This window comes from Rosa rugosa, chromosome 3, assembly GCF_958449725.1.
Source record: "Rosa rugosa chromosome 3, drRosRugo1.1, whole genome shotgun sequence".
Lineage (NCBI taxonomy): Eukaryota > Viridiplantae > Streptophyta > Magnoliopsida > Rosales > Rosaceae > Rosa > Rosa rugosa.
Window position 1 is genome coordinate 50,946,805 of NC_084822.1, and position 16,650 is coordinate 50,963,454.

A 16,650-nucleotide genomic window follows, 5' to 3' on the forward strand; every position below is an offset into this window, starting at 1 on the left:
GGACAATATTGGGCAGCTTCTGCTCAATTTAATACCCATTAGTGAACCATCAGTGACAGCTTTAGTCAGGCGCAAGGATAACACTTCACTGACAATAAGAAAGAGGTATGGGGAGAGGGGATCTCCCTGCCTGAGACCTCTACTAGGGTGGAAAAATTTTCCAGGACTACCATTTAAGACTATAGAGGAGACAGATGTTACACACTCCATAATGAGGTTTACCCAGCTTCTCGCGAAACCAAATCTTAGGAGAGCAGCTTGTAAAAAATTCCATTCCACCCTATCATAGGCCTTGTTCATATCAAGTTTGAGTCTCAAATCGTTATTGCCTCCTTCTCTTTTCACCTTTAGGTAATGATATGACTCATGTGCCAGAAAAAATTATCTTGAATCTGTCTTTCCGGGACAAAAGCCTTCTGGTTTTGAGTAATCATATGAGGAAGTATCAACTTTAGCCTATTTGCCAAAAGCTTTGATAGGATCTTGTATGAATTATTGCACAAACTGATGGGGCGAAAATGTGTTATTCGCTCCGGGTTTGGAATTTTTGGAATAAGAACAATATGGGTTCTGTTGATTTCCTGTAAATTGACACAACCACTTCTAAAATCCTTTGCAGTATCCCACACTACATCCTTCACAATTCTCCAATATTTGTGGTAGAAAAGACCCGGAAAACCATCCAGTTCTGGTGCTTTTAAAGCCCCCAATTGATGAGCTGCCTCCTTCACTTCTTCTAGAGAGATTGGAGCAGTTAGATCCCTATTCATCTCATTTGTGACAATTGTGCTAACCCCAGCAAAAGATTCTCCCCAAGATCGGTTGCCCGAGCTAGTGAATTTTTTTTGAAATTGCGCTTCGAATTCCCTTCTAATGAGTTTCTCTCCAACAACCCATGTGTCAGCATCAGTTTGTATCTTCAATATTCTATTTCTCTGTCTTCGGTGAAGGGTAGAGAGGTGAAAAAAAATCTAGAGTTGGAATCTCCAGAAGTTAACCACTTGACTCTAGATCGCTGATGCCAAAATTTTTCTTCTCGTAGCCAGAGAGAGTTCCATTTGCTGTTCTGTGCTATCAAATGGATGATGTAACTGTAGATCCTCCAATTCTTCTAAATAGTCCTTGATCGCAGCCTTATTGCATCTTGGAAACTTGTTTATACTCCAGCTCAGAAGACGAGCCTTGCATCTGCTAAGATTAGTAGACCAGTTTATGACATTAGATAAGGAAGGGTTCACTAACCAACTCTCCTCAATTATTGGAGCTGTTTCAGTCTCATCAACCCAAAAGGCTTCAAATTTGAAACCTACCCTCTGCCTCCTCAAAGTAGGGTTAGTGTTGAAGAGAATTGGATTATGATCTGAACCAATTCTTGTAAGGTGGGTAAGGCAAGTATTGGGCCAGCCCAAAAGCCAGTTATCATCAACCAAACATCGGTCAAGCCTTTCCTGTAAAACAATAGTGTCCCCTTCCTTACGAGCCGAAGTGAAGCGCTGGCCCTTGTAACCGATGTCTAAAAGGGAATTAGTATTCATAAAAGAGCTCAAGTAAGGTCTCCGATTTGGGTTCCAAGAGGCTCTGCCCTCCCTCTCATAATGATACTGTACTTCGTTTAAATCTCCTATCACCAGCCAAGGAGTGGTATCTCCTTTTCCTTTATTGTACCAAGTGCTCCAGAACGCCTCTTTCTCAGCAAAATAAGGAGGACCATACATCCATGTTATTCTGGCCTTAGCATTAGAGCTTGCATCACTGACCAACGTATCGATGAAATATTTTGAGTAATCAACAATCTCAACGGTATAATCTGAGTTCCACCATAAACTCAAACCACCAGCCGTATTAATGGGATCAACATTAAAACCCATTGAAAAACCCAGCTGGCCACAGATCTTGTTAACATAGTCATTGCTTTGATGAGTTTCAGTAATGAAAATAAATTAGGACGATGGGAGTGGGTAATCTCCCGGAGAGTTTGTACTGTCAAAGACTTTCCCAAGCCTTGACAGTTCCAAGATAGTCCTATCATTGATTCCGTGCAGCTACATTCGGCCAGCCGCCACAACCCTAGAGGTGGGTTAAATCCTCCATACCTTTTGTGGACCGATCCTGTGCATTAGTAGCACTTGCCATCTCTCTAAATTCTGAAACATTAGGGAGTTGACCCATCAGATTAGGAGACTCAGGCTCGCTGGTTGTTCTTCCTCTCCCTCTACCTGCCCTTCCACTCCTACCTCTTCCTCTAGTTCTACTCCCACCAGAGGATAACCGAAGGCTTGGGCTACGAATTAATTACCTTTGTTTTCTTCACTCCAGAATCCTTTGTGACATCTTTTGTCCTTGTTTGTCGCTTCCGCTTTGTGGGTAAAGTATTGACAGAGAGTGACTCCTTTTCAACCACTATCTCATTATCAGCAATTGTGGGCAGTTCCAATAGTTGAACTGTGCTGGGCTTTGTAGATGGTATGCTTAACCCATCCAAAGGGTCAATGAAAGTTGGGATTGGGAAATAAGGATTTTCCTTATAAAAATCATCTTTGTTTTTGAAAGCCCAAGGGGGCAGGCACTCAGGATAAGCCCAATTACCAGCATTGATACTTAGCCCACCTAGAGCACGTGTTACACTGCCATTCCTGTACATTGCACCATGTGCATCAGGGTGCCACATGCTAGGTCCCTGGTTTGAAAACTTTGGTCCTCGTATCCTGACAGGAGATTGCAACCTATCACCAGTACATGTGGGAACGTGTGATGAGCCCTCCCTTTCATACCCAGATCGAACTGATAAGTCACCATCAGGACGCACCCCATCCCTAGAATTCAAATTACTGCTCCTTCCTCCCTGTTTGTTACCCCGGGAAAAAATTCCGGTCACCAGAGCATAAGGAAACTCCAACGGAAAAGGGGCATGTGTAAAGACTGGTTTATGTAGGGGTTCAGCTACAAGAGATTGATCATACACCACACCTAATTTCAACAGAAGGGGATGTATTCGATGTCTACATGAGGTATTCATATGGCCAAGTCGACCACAATTATAACATAAACTTTTGAGATTTTCATACCTTAATCTGATTCTGGACACTGAAGAATTAGGTCTAGGGAGCTTGAAAAAGGTGGCCAAGGGCTTGCAAGTGTTAAAGTCAATCCTTAATCTCAAAAAGCCTCGATTACCAGCCACCAGGGGATCTTCGATTTCTATGAATGAACCCAGAAGATTCCCAAGTTTTCGACCATTGTTTACATTTAGTTGGTCAAGGGGGATACCATGTGCTTGAATCTAATAGATAGCTCTATTGATATCAATATCATCAATTGAGTGATAATGAGGCCAGTGTCTAACCGAGAAACACAACCCTTTGACAATCCAGGGGCTCTCCTCCATTAGCTTACGCCATCATTTCTGAACCCACTGTTATAAGGTAGGTGTTCTTCTTGACTCTAATTATACGAATCTGACCCAATGCTTTCCAAATACCCATAAGAGTAGCTTTTACTCCTCCCAGCCCAGGTTCTTCATCTGCTACCAAGATGCCTAACAGATCAATACCATGTTCCGGGTCTAGAAGGTTAGCACTTTGCTCAAAGTTGACCGACATAGCCTCAATAATTTCCTCATCTTCAAAAGGAATCTCCTCCTGCAAATCTGATTGTGAAGCCATACTATGATGGTAAAAGGGAGACAACAGCTCCAGTAAGTGTAAACCACAAGGGTTTGGGGCCCTAACTCAAAAGAGTAGGTGAGAACTTTAAAAACTAGAAGAGTAATAATAGCTTTGGATAGATGTTGGTAAAGCAGATGAAAAGAAACTAATGATTAAGAGGTAGGAGATACATAACGCAGGGACAAGAATCTGTCTCTTTTGTAGGTCCTCACCTCTGAGGAGGAGGAACCAAAGCGCAGAGAAGATTGCTCCTTTCTTGTGGGGCAAGAAGGGCTCATCCCTTTTGTATAATTCCTAACATCTCAAAACATCAGTATATAGAGAAACCTGCTTTACCTCCGAGGTTTAGGATGATCATGGCGAGTTCTAGTTAAAGACTCGCTTCAGCAGTCCGCAGCACTCTTGTGGCTTCACATATAATCAATTTCATCATTGAATGAGAGTGATTTGGTTGCTATGCCGTCAAAAGCATTGCAATATGATAACATAACCAAGAAATAAAGAAGACAACAAAAATTTTGTGGTTTTGTTTATTTTCAAAGAAAATGTTGCTTGGTTTCTCCTTAGATAATACTATGAGAGACATTCTGTAGAACAAGTGAGCTATTCTTTGTATTGATCATATCAATAGTTGAAAACTAGATTTGGGAAGGTTTTGATTTGGCTCCCACCATGTTCCACTTAAGATTTGTTAACCTATATGCTTCTTTTCAATTGAATGTCTTTACTCAAGCTAAGCCAATGATGTGTTGAACTTAACCTATTAACCTTTCATACTTGATATGTTAAGTGCATGATGTCTGCATCCTAACCTAGCTTCTAAAATGGAACCTAGAGTGATGTTCTTGCACAGCTCTCAAGTCAAAAGTCATTAAGAACAAAAATGTTGTGAATAAAGCTAGGCAATTTCGGTACTAATGTTGTCCTAATCTACCTAGATGCTAAATCATATGAATGGGACTCAAATCACTCATATGCTACTCTAGATAACATGCTTGACATGATGATCTAAGCACGAAATTATAGCAATAAAATCCTAGCATGCTTACTACATTTGCAACCATAATAAACAAAACCAGAATTTATCAATGAGAAACCAATGAATTAACAAACATTCAATATCCAAGAAACTATAAAATTAACCCCAAAATCTTAGTTTACACATGTCTAGGGCTTAGGTAGCCCCTAACTATCAAAAACTATTAGCAATACATAAAAGAAATAAAATAAAACATAAAAAGAGAGGGAGGAGAGAATGGCTGCAATAGACTGATGTTGCGCGTCCAAAGATGTCTATAATGATGCCCTAGACTCCTTTTTATATAGTTATTGTGTCAAGACTTCTTCTCCTCCAAGAACTAAGGAATTTGATCTCTAATTAAAGAAGGACTTTTAATTCTTCTTCCCTTATAGCTCTAGGAGACAATCTTTCCCTCTTTGAACTCAGATTCGTGTGCAGCCTGACCTCCTTGTACTAAATTGGTCATAACTTCTTCTAGAAAAATCATATTCACAAATCGTAAAAAGCTTTGGAAACTAGATATCAATATAAAGATCATTATCTAGATCATCCTGAGATGCTCTCAATACTCTGTCGAAGTTGACTGATCTACACAGGCAGATTTGCTGATTTTGACTTTCAATCCCTCTTTTGCTTCTTTTCTTCTTCTTTGCTCTAAAATACCTACAAAACAACTAAACAAAGTAAATAACTAGAAAATATTACGAACTAACGATGAAAATACAAAGGAATTTGATATAAATAATGTAGAATGATGCTCCTATCACTAAACACTTTTTTTTTTTTTTTGTTATGCTGGTAATGGGTCTACCGTCTATGCATTGTGATTTGTTTTTTCATAGTTATAGGCTTGCTATAAATAAGTGAGCGCTCAGTTCGAATATAGTTGGTCTATCCTAGCCTTATGTATCACGGTGGTCTTCACCACAACTCCTTAATCTGTCTATAGAAGCCAGCGGAAGGATATGTAATGGTCTTCTTGACTTGCGTTTTTATCAATGAAATTATCATTTATTCAAAAACCATGAATATAACGTATAAAAAAATGAAGTCACCAATAGTAGTAAAAAAAAACATTATATTACTATTCGAAAGAAAACACTACATACTCAAAAAACATAACAAAATGTAAAAGATACTAAAATCGACAAGCTAAATAGCTATAAAAAAAAAATCACCTTTCGCACCTATGTACGGCCTTGGGATAAGAGTGTTAAAATTCATGATGAATATAGAAACTCCTGTAAAAATCTGAAGGAAAACTAAGAACGAAGCCTCAATTGAAGATGGAGAAGATAAAGAACAATGAGAGAGAACAGAGGAATCTGAAAATGGTTTTTCTCTTCGTAAATCTTTACAAAGATGACTTGCTACCTACAGTAAATGATAGAATTCCTATATATACTAACTTGACATTATCACTTTGACCTTTGACCATCTCTGTTGATTTTGACATATACTCTTAACATCCCCCCTCAAACTAGTGCTTGGAGAACCAAGAACTAGTTTGCAGCAGAGTTAGTGCCTAGAATACTTGTGTCAACCTGGAGGCATGAGGGGAAGCTAGTGATCGCCATAGCTCCATAGGTCGAGAGGCCTGCCTACAGTTCAACATAGTAGTATCTATAGGAGTTACTACTACTAAATCTGAAGTTGATGGCCTTGTAAATTCTGCTCCCGTTCCCTTGTGTAAAGTTGTACCAAATTGCTGTGTAAATGAATCATTAGAGTCATTAGTGGTACCCCCATTTCTATTATTATATTGAGCCATACAACCACTTGATGTACTTGTTGAAGATGTAGTCTTCTGTGAGGTAGTAATGGCAGAGTATGGATGACTTGGAACAAGCCTATGAGATGCAGATTCAACCTGATCCTTTGCAATTAAAGTTACCAAAGAGAGGCTTTCACCAACAGAGGCACCTAGTGCAGCCTTAATCACATCTTCTGTTTTGCCTACAGGCTTGACCTCAGGACAACACTTTTGTAAGTGACAGCTCTCACCACCTGACATCTCTTCAGGATATTTTGGATCCTCAAGGAAGCTGGACGTTGCACCAGGGCCTTTACCATTATTATCTACAACAGTGCTGCCAATCTCACAGGAAACCTCCTCCACAACTGCATCTTTTAAAGATCCTAGAGCATTATCAGCAGGACCACATCTACCATCACTTATTTTAGAGTCAGGTGATGCTTTCAATCCCTGTTCCACATTATAAACCGTAGGCTGCACTATATCACAAGGCATATCACAAGGCTCCTTCTAAACATCCATACAAACATTAAAAGGAGTCATACCATATGTATTCATAAATCCAGTATTGGTGATCATTGGAGGTACATACCCAATTTGAGGTATTGCATTGCTAGGAACGACATTATATGCACTGAACTGAGTGACACAATTAGGCATGATAGAACCATTATATGCATTTGAATAAGACCCAGTAGCAATAGAACAATTATACGGAGTACCTTGCATCCCTTGATATTCACATGGTAAAGATACATTTCCACCAGAAATGCCATGAGCCATCATAGCAGCTAAAGGAGATAAACCCATTGCTTTGTGTTCTAATTCAATCTCATACTCAGCTGAAAGCAACAAACACCTAACTTCTTCCAAATCTATATTATCTTTAGCCCTTATGATTTGTCTTGTGTGGCCATATTTACTAGGTAATCCAGCAAGAATAAGAGCTTTAGCATCTTGATCAGAAATACACACCCCAGCAACAGCCAATTGATCTCTAATTGATTTAAAACGCAGCAAATACTTGTCAATACTATCACACCCTTTGTGAATAGATTGCAAATTTCTTTTCAATTTCATCACATGAGATTCAGAAATTATAGCATATCTTTGCTTGAGAGTAACCCATACCTCTATAGATGTTTGACAACCGATTACCCAAGTCAAAGCTTCTGCAGAAAGTGTAGTTGTGATCATGAAGATGAGTAAGCTATCTTGTTCCAACCATTTTTCATAAGCTCCAGTATTATCAGAAACTAGAGAACTGTCACTAGAGATGTGGAATTGGGGTGGGCAAGGATGAGACCCATCAACATATTTCAAAAACCATGGCCACAAAGGTAGTGATGCATCTGGAAACCCCAGGTGGGGTAATTTATTTCGTCAAGTCGAACAGAGATAACATTACAAAGTTGACTCGAGGTTGCCATATCAGATCTTGATGAGAACAGCTACAAGATTGAATCTTGAGGATGAAATTGACTTGAATCTTCGAACAAAAAATCGTGCTTTGCTTGATGATTTTGCTTCGTAGTTGTACAAGAATTTGGTATTTGATTTGGTAATTGTACAAATGATGAAGATGCAATTTCTAGGGTTCTTGATCTAGTAATTTGGGAATTTCTGTTCGGTACTCAAAAAAGAAAGGAAAATTGCAGCGGAAAGAAACGAGATGAGCACAGGTCAGGCTACCATGAGCTCTGATACCATGTTAAAATTCATGATGAATATAGAAACTCTGTAAAAATCTGAAGGAAAACTAAGAACGAAGCCTCAATTGAAGATGGAGAAGATGAAGAACAATGAGAGAGAACATAGGAATCTGAAAATGGTTTTTCTCTTCGTAAATCTTTACAAAGATGACTTGCTACCTACAGTAAGGGGGGTGTATTGTATTTGGATTTGTGCAGACTTTTTTTAAGTGACAGACTTTTTGAAAAATCCACAGACTCTTTAAAAAGTTGATAGACTGTTATGGATTTCTTAAAACCTTTGATTTTAGCAACAGACTTTTATTGATTCATGAAAATCTATATACTTTATTATGAATGACTTCTACAGATTTCCTAAGATGTACAAAATATTAAAAAAAAAAAAACAAAAAAAATTAAAACAAATGCAGCTCAAACACAAAACAAAATAATAACTTGTTGTCTCTTCAATGCTCCAGTATCTTCTAATAGAAATTGACTCAAATAAATGATTGTTAGTCTGTCTAGCGAGTTTGTTCTTATTCCTAATCTCCCAACAACATAAATATACAATATAGATCACTTGATGTTTATGGTTAATTATTCTCATCAATTTTGTTTTCGCCGATTAACATATATTGTAGCAATATTGGTCAATGTCTTGATCTATAATCAATCAATTGAAATTCAATTGTTCAACCTTTTTTTGAACCATAATATAAATTCAAATTAATGAGAATAATTAATTAATAAGATAAAATTTAGTATGGTTCAAGGTCTTAGGGTTAGACCACAATATTTGAGTTTTAGGGTTTCATAAATCATTTTTATTGCTATTAGGGTTCAAAGTACCACAATTGAACAAAACAAAAAAACAAAAATCACATTCAACAACTACAATGAACATGTTGGGTATCAAAAAAGGTTGATATCATAAAAGGGGAAATTCTACAATATGTTAACGTATGACATGCATACAATTGCCTTAAAGTTGTAAAATGAGTCCTCAAAATAGTAATATTAGTCCTCAAAGTAGTAACATGAGTCCTTAAAGTGGTAAATTTTCTTAGTTACCACATGAGTTCTCAAGTGATAAAATGAGTCCTTAAAGTGGTAAAATGAGTTCTCAAAGTAATAAAAAAAGTTGATGTATGAGAAACATTAACATACCATAGCCTTACCCTCATAAAAGATTAGAAAAAAGACAAAAAATTAACAAAGAGAGATGATGAAGGACAAACTTCTTCGTGCGTGGAGAGAAGAACTTTGATAGACCTTTTTTTTTTTTTTTTGAAGAGGAAACTTTGATAGACTTTTTGAAATCTTTAGTCTGGAGGCTGAAAAATTATTGGAGTTTGGTATGTATAGTTAACACTACAAAGTCCATGATTATCCATGATTTTCTAATTCCATAAGTATGAATGATATTTTGAATACCTCTGTACTTTTATTCATTTTTAAAAGTCCTAATTGAATACCCCTAGATTTTGGTGGAATTCATGAAGTCTTTAAAATCCTAATTGAATACCTCAAGACTTTCATGGACTATTAAAAGTCTATATTGAATACACCCAGACTTTTAAATTCCATAGATTTCTTTAAAAGTTCCATTAATTCCATATACAATACACCCCCCTAAATGATAGAATTCCTATATATACTAACTTGACATTATCACTTTGACCTTTGACCATCTCTGTTGATTTTGACATATACTCTTAACAAAGAGTCCTCTAAACTTGGGATCCAAGACTCGTAATCAATAACAAAAAGAAAAAAAAAAGACTCGTAATCCATAACGACCTGGATCAATTTCTCCATGCATATATATATATATATATATATATATATATATATATATATATATATATATATATATATATATATATATATATATAGGAGGGTTCGAGAGAGGACGTCCGCAAATGTTGAAAAGTGCGGACCTCAAAATCCTAACCGTTGGATGGGTATAATAGATCTTCAACGGCACACTGAAAAGCAAATACGCGGGTTGGCGACGTGTGTCCACTCTCACCGCTTCAAATCTTCCAACTTCTCAATTCTCAACGCATCACTATTCACTTATGCAATATTAAAAAGAAAAAGCCCAGATTTGCGATTCAAGATGAGAGTATATATATCAAGATTGGATTTTGCATATGCTCGTAAACAATTCTTAGATCCAAAATACTTCAATTTCTTTGGCTTTGCTTGTTATCTTCCACATAGATTGGCTTTTCCTTGGTCAGAATCCGATTTGGGATAGCACTTTGTTATCTCTTTTTCTTTTCTTTGCTCCAAATTGAAAAGAAAATGTTGAACCCACCTGTCCATCTTTAATAATTATTTGCTAAATTGAAATTCAATAGGCACTTGTTATTTGCTTCTGGGATCTAGCCGTACTATTCTTGAAGGATGAGAGAGCTGATAAGCCTTGTCGGTGGTGCAATTCACACTCACAGGTCACAATTGCAGGCCTTCCACAAACTTCAATTTCAATCAAAGGAAAACAAACAAAACACATACAGAGCCTATCCCAAAGTTGTATACTAGGTCCATTTCAGTGCCTCCTCTCTAAAGAAAACCAAAGAGAGAAAGCTTTAACTTGGAGCCCGCTTAACTCAGTGAGTCACAGCTACCGATTCTCAATGGAAGGTCAACCAGAGACTCAGCAACCTCATCTCCAGCTAGCTAACAAGCTCTTCTTTCTCTCGCACCCAGAAGTTCAAAACATCGAGAAGGTCTGGCTCAGGAAGGAGGTTTTCGCCACTGTCAAAGTAGAGAGTAAATCAAATTGATGAATTTCACCGATTGTTACTGGTTTTTGCTTTTACTTTGGCTTTGTGTCATTGAGAGCTGAGACTGAGGAGATTGGATTTTGGGAGTGGAGACTGGTTAAGAGTGGATAGGAGACTACTTTTGGTTGCTTTCATTTTGAACCGTTGGTCATCAATTAAAACAATGAAGGGCTGTGATTGCTTCGTCCGCATTTTCTTAGTTTCACGGACGTCCTCTTCAGATCTTGGCTGTATATATATATATATATATATATATATATATATAATTGCCTTAAAGCTAGTACGGTTCAGGTTGACAGATTCAGTCCGTTCATTGATTTAAGCGAGTTAAATACCTTAACGATTATCAATTTGGCTGAAAATTTGCAGAGAGGATCTATACACTAGTACCTAAAAACTGAACGGTCGAGATGTGGAAATGCGACCGAAAAGTGACCAAAAACTCGAACTTCACACATTAATTTCAAAGCGGAGCTCCGCTCTGGATAGGATTTGTATATATATATATATATATATATATATATATACAGCAAGGTTCCAAAGAGGACGTCCGTGATATACTATATATACAGCAAGGTTCCAAAGAGGACGTCCGTGATATACTTGATCTGCGGATGTGCCATTCTGAGCCGTCCATTGATTTAAATGAAAACAAACGGCTCAGATCGAGATTTTCCAAAAACAATCGCGGGTCAAATATATAGCTCTGTGCTTCAACCCTGACTCAGAGGAGTCAATGACAAAACCAGAGTTCTCGTCTCGACTGCTCCGACCAAAATCCAGTTCTCCAACCCGACTCCCAGCGATGCAACCAAAGTCTGGTTCTCCACCCAAAATCCAGGTCTTCTCGTTATTGATACTAGAAACTCGTCTCAGGTTGCACGATTGTTGCAACCCAATCTTTCTTTTTTTCTTCCTCTCATGAAAATTGTAGTTCTCTTATGGTCCCATCCTCCCATGAGGTTTTCGCGTCAAAAGTTGGAGACTTGGAAGCAAAGAAGCACATCTAGAGTATGGGTTCTCTCTCTTTTCTGATTTGTTTGATTTCCAATTACAAAATTTAGGGTTTTTTTTTTCCTATTTGGGACTTTTCTTCTTTCTGTTTCTGGGTTTCTTCAAGGCTTGCTAGAATACATAGGCCTGGCAATGTGCGGGTATAGTGCGGGTACGGTGCGGGTTCTTAACGGGCCGGGTTTTTAACTGGCCGACCCGGTAAAACCCGTTAAGTTAACGGGTTTCCCGGGCTAAACCCGGCGGGTTTGCGGGTTATCCGTTGGAACCCGGTAAAACCCGTTAACAGATTTATTTATTTATTTTAAATTTTTTTTTTTTAATTTTTTTTTTTTAATTTATGTTTCCAGATGCAAGTAAAAAATTCAATAAAAAGTATAATTCAAATCTACCTTTTCAAATGAAACAAAAACTTCGATTTGAGTATCCTACAAGGACAGCTACAAGGTGCTCTTATTTCAATTAGCTTCAAACCTTGAAGTCCATACAGCATATTAACAGATCTAGCACATTCTTATAAGACTTTTTGTCAAACTCATCTAATACCATTTCTGAGGTTTGGCAGTCCTCAAGTTCACAGAAAGGAAGCAACCTTGTCTCTCAATCACTGGACAGAAGACTACCATTATCAACTTACAATGTCCAAAACTGTCCAAGCAAGACTCCAACCCTCGGTACATCACTACTGAGTATCTCTCGGATCTGATAATGCTTTCTTGTTCATTTCACACCTCTCACGTACAAGTATCTTCCCTTGGCTGTCACATTCTTATCATATTTGAGGATTCAAGCGGATCCATCACTAAGACACCATGAAGAATGTCAAACAGATGCTTCAAATAACTGTTGCATAGATTTCAAGTAATCACAATTTCTGGATATAAAGTCACAGTTTATAATCACCGATAGTTGGGCAAAAGATACAATCTGCTCATTTCCCAAATTTATTGGTCAACTAATTATCACTTCTTAAGACATTTCCACAATAATAACCAACTCATCACTTAATAACTTTGCATAAGCATAACACCACCCAAACTGTAGCTGAAACCATTCCAACAACAAACCAATATTACCATCAATTCAATAAACTGACCAAACCAATTACAGCAGTTTTAGGGTCACTGAACCCAAACTGATTCAACAGAACACATAGCCATTTACCTTCTTCTATCTCCAACTTGTAATCGATTTATCCCTGCTACCTTCCACCACCATTAATCAATTTTTTTTTAAAATAACCAACTCAGGTTTACAGTCCACACCCAATATATTGATTGTTCGATAAAGATTTATAAACTTTATCATCAAATGAATCATATTTAGCAATGATCTTCGATCAAATTCACTCAAAGATTCAAACTTTTCAATCACCAAAAAGAGAGTTAGAGTAGAGTAGAGTGAGAGCTCACCAAAAACCCAGAAATCACAACAAAAACCCAGAAATCTATCACAACAAAAACTCCATCATTCAAACCCAGAACACACTCAGATTTCATATTATAAAAAATGCAATACCCAGATACAAAAACTGCAAGGAATCGAAGAAAACCCAAAGCAAAAGACAGATCCAATACCTTGAGAAATTGGGCGCGCAGAGAGAGAGAGTTGGGATTTGGGTGACGGAAATGAATGGGAGGCTGCTGTGCTCAGATTCAGTCTGAATCATTCAGGCTTCAGGGTTACGTTCCAGAGAGGAAAGGGTCGAAGTGGGTTTGTTTGGAAGTAAACGGGTTCCAGTGGGTTTAGCACGCAAGGCCCGTTAATTTGCGGGCTTTCTTAGCACGAATTTAATAAAGGGGTAATTCCCGTATGCCCAAAAATTCCACGTATTGTGCCCAGATGCACCAACTTTTTCGTATCTTACTATTTGCTTGGGAAAAGACTAAAAGGGGTTTTTCCTATGCTATCCTGAGCTTTAGAGCTTTTGTCTGCCTTAGAAACTTTATCTAAAAACAAAATGAAAACAAGACTAGCCTTCAACATGCCTAAGTTTTTCTCCTAACGGCTCCCTGCCTAGCGGATACTTTAACAGGCGGAATCACTGCTGTTTTGTCTTAATCTTGGTTTTAAAACTGGTTTTGTTTTGGTAGGCAACGCTTTTCAAACTTCAGACTATGATAGGAAACGGATAGTGATAGTTGTAGATGGAATGCAAACAACAGATAGTGATAGATGGAATGCAAACAACAGATAGTGATAATGCAACATTATGTAACAGATAGTGATAGCTAGAGATATTTAATTTTTGCTACTTTTGACAAAAAGGGTAGGGCATCCTTGTTTTATTTATTCAAATAGAGATACATGCTAGGAATCCAGAGCCTCATTCCTTAGGTAAACAGCACGAAGCTGTTTAGTTATTCATGATAGCAACACTTACTTGGAATGATGCTCTCTACTGCACACTGAACAGGAAGGGAAGCACACTACTATACTAGTTGAGAGAAGACTCTCAGGTGTTTTAATCTAAAACTGATATGGCTATTTTCGAATAGTGGAATGATGTTTCCCTTTTTTCGAATGCCTTACAAATGAAACGAAAGCTCCTTATATAGAGAGCGGAACTCAAACTAGAATTCAAAACTAAAAAATGTACAGGATAACTCCGTGACCTTCTGCTTTTCTGAGTGCTCCTGCTGGTGGAGGTCGTACGGGAAAAGCAAAAGCTTCAGTAGGTGAGAGGTGAAATGTTTCTTACTTCTTCTTTTTGAAAAGCAAATGGTATCTTTAAGCAAAAGTCTTAAAGGTAACAGTTGCACTTTTGGCGCTATTCTTCTTCACCCGTGATGCTACATGTTCTCATCAGTCTCTGAGTGGTGGCCAAAGACAAAGGAGTTGTTGTCCGTCTGGGCCATTCGAACAGTTGTAGCGTTGTCTTCAACATCAGTGTCGACATACATCTTGTAGTGGTTGTCATTTTCAAGCTTTTCTACCCACTGCATGCATGCCATTGTTGAATCTATCTCTTTTCTGGTAATAGATAGGAATAGGTCACTGCTGACTACGTCAGGATGATCGTAAGCAGTGATGATAGTTTTTTCTCCTGCTGCCAGGAAGGTATTGTTGACATCTTCAGAGATGATCTTCTTGATGTAGTCTAGAGCCATGGCCTTCATCCATGGGATGCTTGAGTTTGGTTGGCCATTGTATGCTACACAAGCTGGTTGAAGATATTTTCTTTGAATAATCCTGACATAATGATATGGGGGAATATATTCAACCTCACCGTTTGCCTTCTGGATCCATTCTGGAGGAGTGGATCTGAACTTCAGTCGAAGTATGCAGTCGTTCTTTCTTATATTTTTGACTGTGTTTATAATGATGGGCGGCAAACCTTTTAGATCATCATTAGTTTTAGTCCATAGGTTATGGACAAAACCATTTTCAACAAGCCAAAGCTTGTGTTCTTGTGGATGTTCACTCTGAACATTTACCAAGTATCTTCCAACATATGATCCTGAGACAATGAAGAGGGTTGGAGGAACCAGGTCTTCTGAATTGTGTCTTCCTATCAGATTGTGGAATTCATGCCAATCTGATTCATTGAGTGCCATGATAGGAACCCTAGCACTTTCTGGATGTTCAAGGAAGTTAATTTTTTCTTTCTTGACAGCACTCTGCTGTAGTTCTTCGAATTGTGGTCTAGCATTTTCGTATAGCTCTTCCGTTAATGCAAATAGGGCTGGAAACATTAGACCACTGCTTCTTTCCTGAAAGGCAAATAAAAGATTATCCAGAATTGCCTTCTGGTGGTAAGCTAATCTCCTGCCAGTTCTGAACACAGGAGTATCGAAAGTTCGAAGTTCATAATTAAAAACATTAATTACTCCAGTTGGAGTAGGTTTGCTTTTTGGCAAAGCAACAGCCGTCAACGGTCTTGATGAGCCTTTACCGTCTGCCGTTTGAGACGGGCTAGCCAATCCTTTACCCTGGGATTGATCAGTTGTGGCTGGCCTTTTTGGACCTAGCAAGAATCTTTTGAGGATTTTTTCTTTGGGATCCTCATTGTCTTCTTGTTCTTTCCCAGCTCTTCTGCTTCTGGGATTGCGACCTTCGTCGTCATCATCTCTTCTGTTGAACATGGCTAATTCTCTTGTTAAGGCATCTGGAAGATAGTTTTTGTTTCCTGCAATTAGGTCAACAACATAATCATATTGGTTAAGAAATAATTGCCAGTTAGCTAATCTTCCTCTATCAGCAGCTTTATCAAGCTTGAAATTTTTGAAATTCTTTACTCTGGCACAATCGGTGCGAACAGTAAAGGGTTTTCCAAGAAAAGCTGGAGAATTTAAAATCGTTTTCTTTACAGCCAAAATTTCCTTTTCCCCTGTGGGATAATTCAGTTCTGCAGGGCTGAACTTGCCACTACAAAATTTACAGATTTTTTCAATGTTAGTTCCAGGCGTTTTTGCCAGAACAACACCGGACCAGTAATTATCACTCGCATCTGTTTGGAGGATAATTTCATCATTCTCTTCAGGTTGTTGAAGAGGAGGGAGGTTTTTGCAGAGATTTTTTATCTGCTTCACAGTTTTTTCATCATCTTCTGTGAAGTTCCATTTTCTTTTGGAACTTGTCTTTGGGGATAACATTGCTGTTAACCCTGAGATTTTGGGGATGAAATCTCTCCCATAATTTATGACACCAAGGAATCTCTCTAGACTCTTAGCATCAGGAATTCTATCTGGGAATTTCCAGATTTTCT